Source organism: Rhamphochromis sp. 'chilingali', assembly GCF_963969265.1.
Source record: "Rhamphochromis sp. 'chilingali' genome assembly, chromosome: 4".
NCBI classification, from domain to species: Eukaryota; Metazoa; Chordata; class Actinopteri; order Cichliformes; family Cichlidae; genus Rhamphochromis; species Rhamphochromis sp. 'chilingali'.
In genome coordinates, this window is record NC_137948.1 from 29,169,893 (window position 1) to 29,179,800 (window position 9,908).

Here is a 9,908-nt window from a genome sequence, read left to right on the forward strand (position 1 = left end):
CACTAGTGCTAGTACTCCCAACGAGTAACATGCTAAACCACAGCATGGAGAATGAGATCCTGCAATAGACCTCAATTGCTAAAAACATGCATGTGTGCTTTTTAAAATATGTTATTGAATTATTCATAGTGCTATTTTTAAAAAGGATGCCAAACTTAAGTTGCTGTGTGCCCCTATGTTTAAAAAAAGTCTGTATCCAAAGTATATTTTATTCTTTTTCTCCATTCAGATACCGTGAGAATCTGCATGGAGAAAGAGAAGACAAGGAATCACATAAAGAATTCACAGCCCCGCTGGGTCTTGTATTTGATGACCCTTTGTCCTTTCTCATGTGCCAGAGGTGAAAAGACAAATAAATATGTAGGAAAGAGAGGAACATCTGCAGCCAGGCACATTTTCCCCAAATGTGTTTGTTTGCATAAGATTTTAACACTAATGTTAAGATTCTATTAGAGATACCATATGTAAGACAAAAAAATAAATAAAAGGGCAATATTATGCCAAAGCCTTTGGCACCTCAGTCATCTTAGGCATTACTTAGGAATATGTCCCTCGTGTGGTCTCCCATGTTCTCTTGATAGACAGCCCCAAGACATCACAGTGACAATCAGAAAGAAGACGAAGTGACAGGAACATTCACTTTGTGCAAGAATGAATACACTGTCTCTACATATCTGTCTGTTTCTTTCTTTACTTAAAACAAGCTCCTAAAACAATGACGGGAGCGTCATTTGAGTCAGGCAACGATCCACAGGCCAGAAAGAGACCACGTTTGCTTAGAGCAATGTCAAGATCACTAAAAGTAAGAACAAAAATTAACACTATATTTGTGGCTGCATGGACTGAATATGTCGGGGTTAATTAATTTGACAAAACAGAAAAGGTTTTTGTGAATGTTCTTGCTGTTGTGGACAAACAGGTAAGAATAAAGTGCTCTTGCACCATATGCCACCTCAGGTAAGGTGTAAGGTGGAGACAAAATAGTGCCCCAACGATGCCCCAGAGATGAAATGGTTCTTTTAAACATCCGATCACAAATATGCAAATGGGGCTTTTCAAAAATCAATTAATGCAGTTGAGAAGAATTGGTGTAAATAATTACATTTAAATGAGGGATGTAGCCCAATTAGATGGCCCCGTTTCAGAGCCCTGTTGCTGTGCATGCACGCTCACTGAAATGGGACAATTAAATGGAGGAGAGCCATCATTAGTGTCTCAACACTTTTAACTTGTTCGTTTTAAAACGCTGCGCTACACCCTGCTGAAAATACTGCATGGGTTAGTCCTTAATATATTCTCTGGCTTGTTTATTCCCTAACAACCTCTTAACCACAGGATTTAGCCACATGATATTTTCAGGGCTGGAAAAAAACATTGAGTTTGGTTAAAACAGCAAATCAAATTAATTTTACATCCAGTCCAACAGTCACAAACTAAAGCCACTATCTTGTTTTTTTGTTGTTGTAGTTTTGTTTTTCTTTCCCTGGAGCCACTTTTTTTCTCTCACTAACACTGAGCATCATCATAATGAGATGTATCACAGTTTCTAAAGTAGTAAATTTAACATACTATTTAACCATAATGATGTTTAGCTGATGACCACTATAGATGTAGGAGGTAACGGATTTTTGACCAGGGTCTGGTTCATCTTTGAAGCTGGATCACACACAGTACATTCACATGTATAACCCGTTTGTGCAAATCCATTGACTCTCCAGGCTATAATTATACATACAGTTTTTTCGGGCCCCACTGTAGAGCTTTGTTGAGCTTGGTGTTGTTTTCAACCTTGCCTAACCTCGAGCCTCTGTTTTTAAGGTGCTTCCCATTTTGCCTGTAAGTGAGCCTTGTCTAGAACTTCTCCAACTTCACCTTTCAGCCAGAAGTTCAGCTTTCTTGGCCTGCTACAACTCTCTCGTCAGTGAACCTGCTCTGCCAACCGCCTGCCAGTCTGCCTTTCACCTGCCACGTACTTTCCCGGATGAGCCACGCACCCCTGGGAAACTTCAGTGCAGCTCACCATCACTCGCTTCAAAGTGTAAACAAAGCTATTTCTGTTATCAGCTTTGGTCTGAGTACTGCCTTTTGTTTTGTTTTGTGTGGCATGTACATTTTATATGCATAAAATCTTGACACCTATAATGACTATTTTGGCTTGTTAGGCCCCTGTGGTTGTGTCTCAAACCCTCTGCAGTGTTAGATTTTGACTGCTTTGTGCACTTGTTCACGTGAATGCTTTTACTAAGTAAGACTGGTAAGACTGATTATGCTCTCTTTGCATTTAACCTCCTAGGACCTGGCATCTACATATGTGGACATCACATTTTGGGTTGTCTGGACCAAAATACTAAATTTTGCTCTACAAGGGCCTGATATCCACTTACTAGGACATTATACTACCACTGTTCTATCCAAATTTAAAACGAATGTCCTCATATGTGGATCTCATTTTTCTCAGAAACAAAAATAAGGTAAAAAAAAAATCTGGCAATTCTTTGTTTTTACATTCATCAGGTCCCAATCAGCCCGAATAACAAAGAAAAATTAAAAATGCATGCCATGAAAGAGTTTGGGTCTTAGGAGGTTAATACTGTGTCACATGTTTTTAAAGTTTTAGCAGTTGAGTTGTACATGAAGCTTAAGAACTTGATTTACTCACGTGCAGCACCGCTGGAACCTCTGTTCACACTGCATTAAAATCATACATATGAAAATGTATATTTCAAACTGAAATGTTTTATCTTTATGTAATTTTAAATGCTGCTTGCTTAATTTCTTTGCTGTTGTTAGAATTGTATTCAGCCCATTTAATCTTTGATTTATGCACTCATGTACACACCAATCACTGAATCTTTTTCTAAATTATTATTTTTACTGTCCTAAGTTTCAAGTTGTGGCAAATCTTCTACCCACCCAGTGGCATGGAGTTGTTTCCAGTAGTATCAATAATAACTAGGTGAAAATTTATACACAGGGTTAGGACAAGGACCTAAGTTTAGCTTTAATTAGTTGGTTGGTATCAGGTACGTAGCCAGCTGGCTACTAATGAATGCTATTCATGCAGATATAGAGCAGAGATACAATTATGTGGCATAAATGGCAAAACCCCACTTTTACAAAAGATGTCCAAAAGTCAAGGTTTAGCTTGAAAAAAAAAAACCCCTCAAAAACCTCTCAAAAAAACAAACAAACCCCCCCCCAAAAAAAACCCCCAAAAAACAAAATTACTTGGCTAATAATCTAAAGAGTCTGAAACAGTATCCAGTTAGCCAATGATAAAAGAAAGTAACACTGAATGAAGTAACATCATTTCCATGAAAAAAAAGTAGAATTAAGTATACACATGTTCAGTGTCATAATTATCATGGCAAACAGGCTACAGTCGTGCTGTTTTCTGTTTTTGTGGATAGTAGAAATTCATGGATTTGAGGTCAGAGCAACCAAACTGGGAGCCCTTGTAGATGATGCGCTCTGCCCCGCTGTCGCTCAGAGTTTTGAGAAAATATTTATTTCCCTTTTATTAATGAATGTTTTTACAGTGGTTTACAGGTATTCTCTGTTGTTCTGGAACATTTTTTTTGTTTTATTACACTTTTTAAGTTATCAGCTGATACATTTCTTAGAACAGCTCAAACATACAGAACAACCTAGGCAAACAAAATAAAAATAAAAAACAGGCAGGACCTTTACATTATTTGTCAAAAAAGATGTTTTACATAAAAAAATATAGTAATTTCCATCAAAATGACAAACTTCTTTGACACTGTACAAATCTGGACATGTCGCTGTTTAGATGTTTGACAGAATGACAGCAGTTTCTGAGATTTTGTTTCTAATCTTCTAATTTCCTGAAAATGTCTCATCTTTTAAGTGACCTAATTGCTTTTGCAGACAGTGAATGCTTCCACTATTAGTGTTGCTTGACTCCTGTTATGTATTGAAGAATATTTATCACAATCTGAAGATGCTGAATTGTTTACAACCAGTCATATCACTGACTTACACCTGTGTCCTTGGCAGATTTTGACAGTTATGTGGTTGTTTCTGCATGCAATCATCTACACAGCGAAATAATGAAAGGATCTTTCATGGTGTAAAACTATTTTTAGCTGATAGAAACATTAAATTGAACATTTGTTTAAATTATAGACAATGTTGCGTCATAGTTTACCTAAATGCACTAAAACAATTGTAATGCTAACAAAAATGAGGACTCCTCTTATGATAAATGCATCGCCTGCAGAATGAGAGAATGCGCCTGTGCTCCTCTTAGCTATCTCATCTTTTCATTATAAATAAAAAACCATTTAACAATAATCGTATCTGTACAAATGACCTCTCCGACCTCAAATGAGGTTTTAGGATGAAACTGATGACAGACAACAGCAGTGTACTGGGCTGGAAATGTTAACTGAGTTTATATTTTTGATCAAAGGGAAAACAGAATCATGTATAAATTTTTATGATTGTTTTTATGATTTTACAGTGGAACAGTAAAGAAAAAACCTTCATTCAACGCATAAATTACATATTCCTGGGAGCGCTTAAGGTAATTATTATTGCATTTGCAAACCAAACTAGCTAGCTACTCTTCGCTAATGGCTCCTGGGCTCTAGACTCTCTTCTAAATAGAGTACAGTCCTATATATTAATAATAATAATGTGGTGACAATCAAAATGCCAAACGCATGGCTTCAAATGTTATTTGAAAAAGTCACATCTGTTCCTAAACAAGTGTAATTACAACTTAAAACTAATACTGAAAATCCTTGAATAAATCTTGAATATTCAGTTTCCATTCTTTGAACTAATTGCCGCATATAAACACATTCATGTTTAAAATAAAGTACATTTAATACAGGGTATATCATTAAATAAAGACTCACTGAATGTGGTTTTAAACAATCAACAGACAATGTTGGAATATTAGTTACCTTATAACAACACCCAATGCTGTGTTTTCTTATAGCTATACACATAAGCTGTATAACTATGAGTCTATATATAATCCAAATAAAAAATTATATACGCACACTAAAGCCCAAATGATGTGTTTTTGTTGCCAAAAACACCAACCCTTGTTTCACTTTTATTTAAACTTAAATACGAGTAAAAATACCTTCTTCGCCAGGCTCGAGTCAAAGGAGGGTGATAGACAGATACAGCCCTGACAGGTTTACAAAATGTTGCTTCACACATTCAGAAAGAGAATTTGTAACTAGTAAACACAACCCAAATATATTAAATGTTTTATTTTAAGTTGAAACTCTTCTGCAGTGCTATGCATTGATATTTGTATAATCCCTGCAGTCACTGCAGAGACTGCATAACAAATAGATGCACTGTCTTTCACGACACACATGTATTTACAGGAAGACCGGTTCTTAGCTACTAAAGGGCAGGCTCTAAGCCGTTAATCACTGTAGTGAACGAGTCAATCAAGCCAGCATCGTCCTACCAGACAGTGAAAATTGATGCATCTGGCATGCTGTAAACCAGGCTAGACAGACATGCATACACCTCTGAACCATTTCAGATAGAACAGGCTTGGGGCAAGCCCAGGGAGGAACAGCAGACCAGCAGAGAACAACAGATCCATCTTCTTCGTCTAGAGAAAGGTAGTGGATGCAGGGACAGCGAAAGGTGGGGATGCAGTGACATTACACAACCCAATTCACAACATCAAATCCCTCAGAGATAAAACCACACTAAAGGGCAGGTCACAGATCAGGACATTTTGACTGGCCGACTCATTTTGCCCACACAGTGGAGATCACAGGTGTACTGCAGCAGGCAAATAACATTCACACAAACTTTCTTTTAAAGACAATTTCTTTAAAGAAAAAAAAGTGTAGTAAAGTGACGATTATGTTCAACAAAATAATAAATATTAAAAGAAAAGTTATGCATGTGTTGCAGCTTTAAGGCAGGGATGACTCCGGGAGTTACTTTCTCACTGCATATGCTTTATTTCACAATCAGATCGATAACAAAAACATACAGCAGTTCCTCTCCAACTCCTAGCCCTTTGCTGCGGTGGAAAAAGAATGACTCCAATCCCCTTCAAGGAACATACGTACAAAAGAGTTTTCCTGACACACCAATGGGGCGTTCAATGCCATCTTGTAAATATGAGTACTCTGGCAGAATAACAGTTCAAATGAAAAATACACCAGAACAAACAAGCAAACAAAAAAGAAGTGTGGGGTACCTTTGAACCAATGAACAAAGTATAACAATTTATACTTTTTAACATAACCCGGCCCCGTCAATATGTGTATCTCTCACACATGGCCTTCGAAAAGCACTTTAGAAGCAATTCATTCATGTTCTCATTCACATGTTGCCATAGCAGGCACGCTCATGCATCCGTGCAATGTTCACATTCATTGATAATGGGCGCTCACGTCCACGGGCACACTGTCAACGAGGAGATGATTGCTTCTGTTCCACATTAGGCAGCGCAGTCGGAGTTGGAATTGTGTGTCTGACGCTCAGTCTGCCCTAGGCATACATCACATGCAATCTCCATGTGAACATTTATTCCTCCGTGCTCATGTTTTTTGTATAACAATCTCACTTCACTGCAGCATGCACATGAACAAATGTGTAAACGCAAGCAGGCGCTTCTGTGAGTTGTTAATGTGAAAACAATAACGGAGCACAATGCACCCTGTCGGAAGAATAGTCACTGGTACATTTGTACTTCATCTCTGCATGATGCCATTATGTATGTACATATGTCCACTGGTGAAATTTCTATTTCCATGTAAGCAATGGTGACACTTCACAGACTCACCAGCCTGCAAGTAAAATCACGTTTTTGGTACCAATAGTCACATTTCAATATATTAGCATTTTTTAATTACAATCTTAACACTTTTATCTGAGAAATCTTGTCGGTGTAAATATGTCAAATGCAGTTTTAACAAACTCTTCTCCAAACTCCTCCTCTTCAGCTTCTTCAAATTTATAGCCATGAAGAAAAACCACAAAAGTAAGTCATTTCAGCTGGGATCTGCATGATTGGTAGCTAGATCGTCTGCTCCATCAGAAAATTTTCCATCATCAATACATTACATCAAAAAAGAAACAAAAGTATTAGGCCACACCTTTATCTGTGAATTCAGGTGTTTTCAGTCCCATCACTGCAGGTATATGAAGTCATCACCCAGCCATGCAGTCTGCATTTTCAAACATCCGTGTCTTCCAAAAACCTCACAAAATTTTAGTGTGGTGCTGTAAAATGTCACCTCGTGAAATTTCTTCCCTCCTTGATATTCCAGGACCAACTGTAAGTGGTATTATTGCAAAGTGAAAGCATTTCAGGAGCCACGGCAACTCAAAGCAGTAGACCACTTAAAGAGGTGCGTAGTGTCTCCAACACTCTGCTGACTCAAAACCTCCTCTGGCATTAAGATCAACAACAACTGCGCACCATACGGTGATGAGATCTTTGGACTAAAAATGGGTTTTATATATAGTAACTTAAAATATATATAGTAATTATATATAAAGGAATGCATTGCAGCGTTACACATGATTTGATCCTTGGAGCTTACTGTATCATTTTACACTGTTTGGTACTATCTTCTACATTGATCTGAAGCTATGTTTTATTTCTTCATGATTCAGTTAAGTGTTTCATTGCATTACATTTTCTTACAAAATTAAAGGGGATTTTATTTCTTTCGACTTTGTTCCCCAACTTTGCCAAATAATGTTTGCTACAGAAAATGTATCTAACTGAATCTAATCTCAAAGAATGAGGAGATTTAGAAAGTGCATGCCGTATGTCCTTGTAGACAGGATTGTAGAAGGAAATATGAATATCACTTCAACTAGCTCACACAACAAACAACGCCTGTCCTCCTCTGGCATGGCATTAAACAAATGGTAATGTTCCTGAACGTACCGTAACTGTGCACATAGAAAACTGAGCGCTTCTTTAAATGTCATGTGCTCTTCAAGATGGGATATTTATGCTAATCAGTGTAGGACATCACAGCTAAACTAAAGTCAGACATGACTGATCTTCTCCATAGTAGGTTTAGTAGAAAATGTTCAATTATCTGATCATCAGCTTAAACACGTAAACTAGAATCTTGTACTTGATGACTTAAATCATCATCAAATTGTTAACAGAAGACACAAAACACCTTCATGCTTCACATCATACTGTTCGGGACACCGTCCTCTTTATTTATTACCCAGAACAGGTAACAGGTACCCGATAAAGAGATTTAACGGCATAATACAACTTCCAGTACATCTATCAACACCTGAATTTACCAGTCTATAAAGCAGAAGTTTCCCAAAAGTGAACTCAAATGTCTTCTTTATATGAGAAGCAAATGTAGGCCTGCCTACCTATATTTCTCACATATAATGGAGTATATACCTGCTCTAGCTTTTCTAAATCCATCTTGCCCATCCCTGAGCAGGTCTGTCGTCTTACAGTTATGAACACAGCCAAGAAGACTGATGCTAATTAAACAAAAGCACACATTTTGTGCGTGTGCATCTCTCTCTCCAGGCCCCAGAATGTTGCTGCATAAATAAGAGAGACTGATTAGCAGATATACACCAGCTGTGCCAATCACCTTCACCTGGCAGTGCTCCCTGAACCACTCGACCCCATCTCTCCTCCTGCAGCTGAGCTAAACCACAGCTTAATGCCACACATTTCTTTAACACTTAGGAATATGTTTAAAAACAGCCCCTCACTGTAATTTTAGGTATTCATTGTACCAATCTTTAACTTGCTTGCATCTACTTTGGCTATAGTATTTTACTCCTAGTTCAGTTTTACTTACACACCGACACACTCTATTTGTTTACACTGCATAAAATGATGTGTAAGACACGGCAGTCTAAACCTATACCTATACAAAAGCAATACAAAATCATGGTGGTGGCTCAGTTTTTACCTGTTAGCTTACCACGGTAACCTATGGTGAACACATGACGTGGTCTGGACCAGCTTATGTTCAGAGTTTTGATTTAAAGTCATCTGAAAGCTCCAAGCTTTAACAGATTATTTTTGTTACAGTGTTCTTTAAGTGCAATATATATTCTGCTGATGCAAAGTGATTTATATATGCAACTTGTAGAGCTGAATAAGGTCCAGTTAATAAAGTTACAGCAGCACAAACTGTTTGTTACATGCTTCTAAATGTATTCAGATTTCGATGGTAATGCAGAAAATGTCTAATTTTAATATGTTTGGTCTCAGTCTACTCTGAAGTCATTCAAACATTTATTTTTTTTTGGCTATGGACCACAGGCAGAGCCATGCACACCTTTAACCTTTAATGCTTACGTTTAGAGTTTCAGACCTCTAAATGTGTGGCTGAAATAAACAGCAGAACTAAGAGTGCACTGAGGAGTAATATTGATAGTTTAGTATATTTAGTCATCTGCTTTCAGGTTTGTGATGATAAAATCACAAAACTAACAGCTGTCTTATTTTATTTTCAGAACCAGTGATTCAGTTCAATTCAATTCAATTTTATTTATATAGCGCCAAATCACAACAACAGTCGCCTCAAGGCGCTTTATATTGTACAGTAGATCGTACAATAATAGATACAGAGAAAACCCAACAATCATATGACCCCCTATGAGCAAGCACTTTGGCGACAGTGGGAAGGAAAAACTCCCTTTTAACAGGAAGAAACCTCCGGCAGAACCAGGCTCAGGGAGGGGCGGGGCCATCTGCTACGACCGGTTGGGGTGAGAGATAAAAAACAGGACAAAGACATGCTGTGGAAGAGAGACAGAGGTTAATAACAGATATGATTCAATGCAGAGAGGTCTATTAATACATAGTGAGTGAGAAAGGTGACTGGAAAGGAAAAACTCAATGCATCATGGGAATCCCCTGGCAGCCTACGTCTATTGCAGCA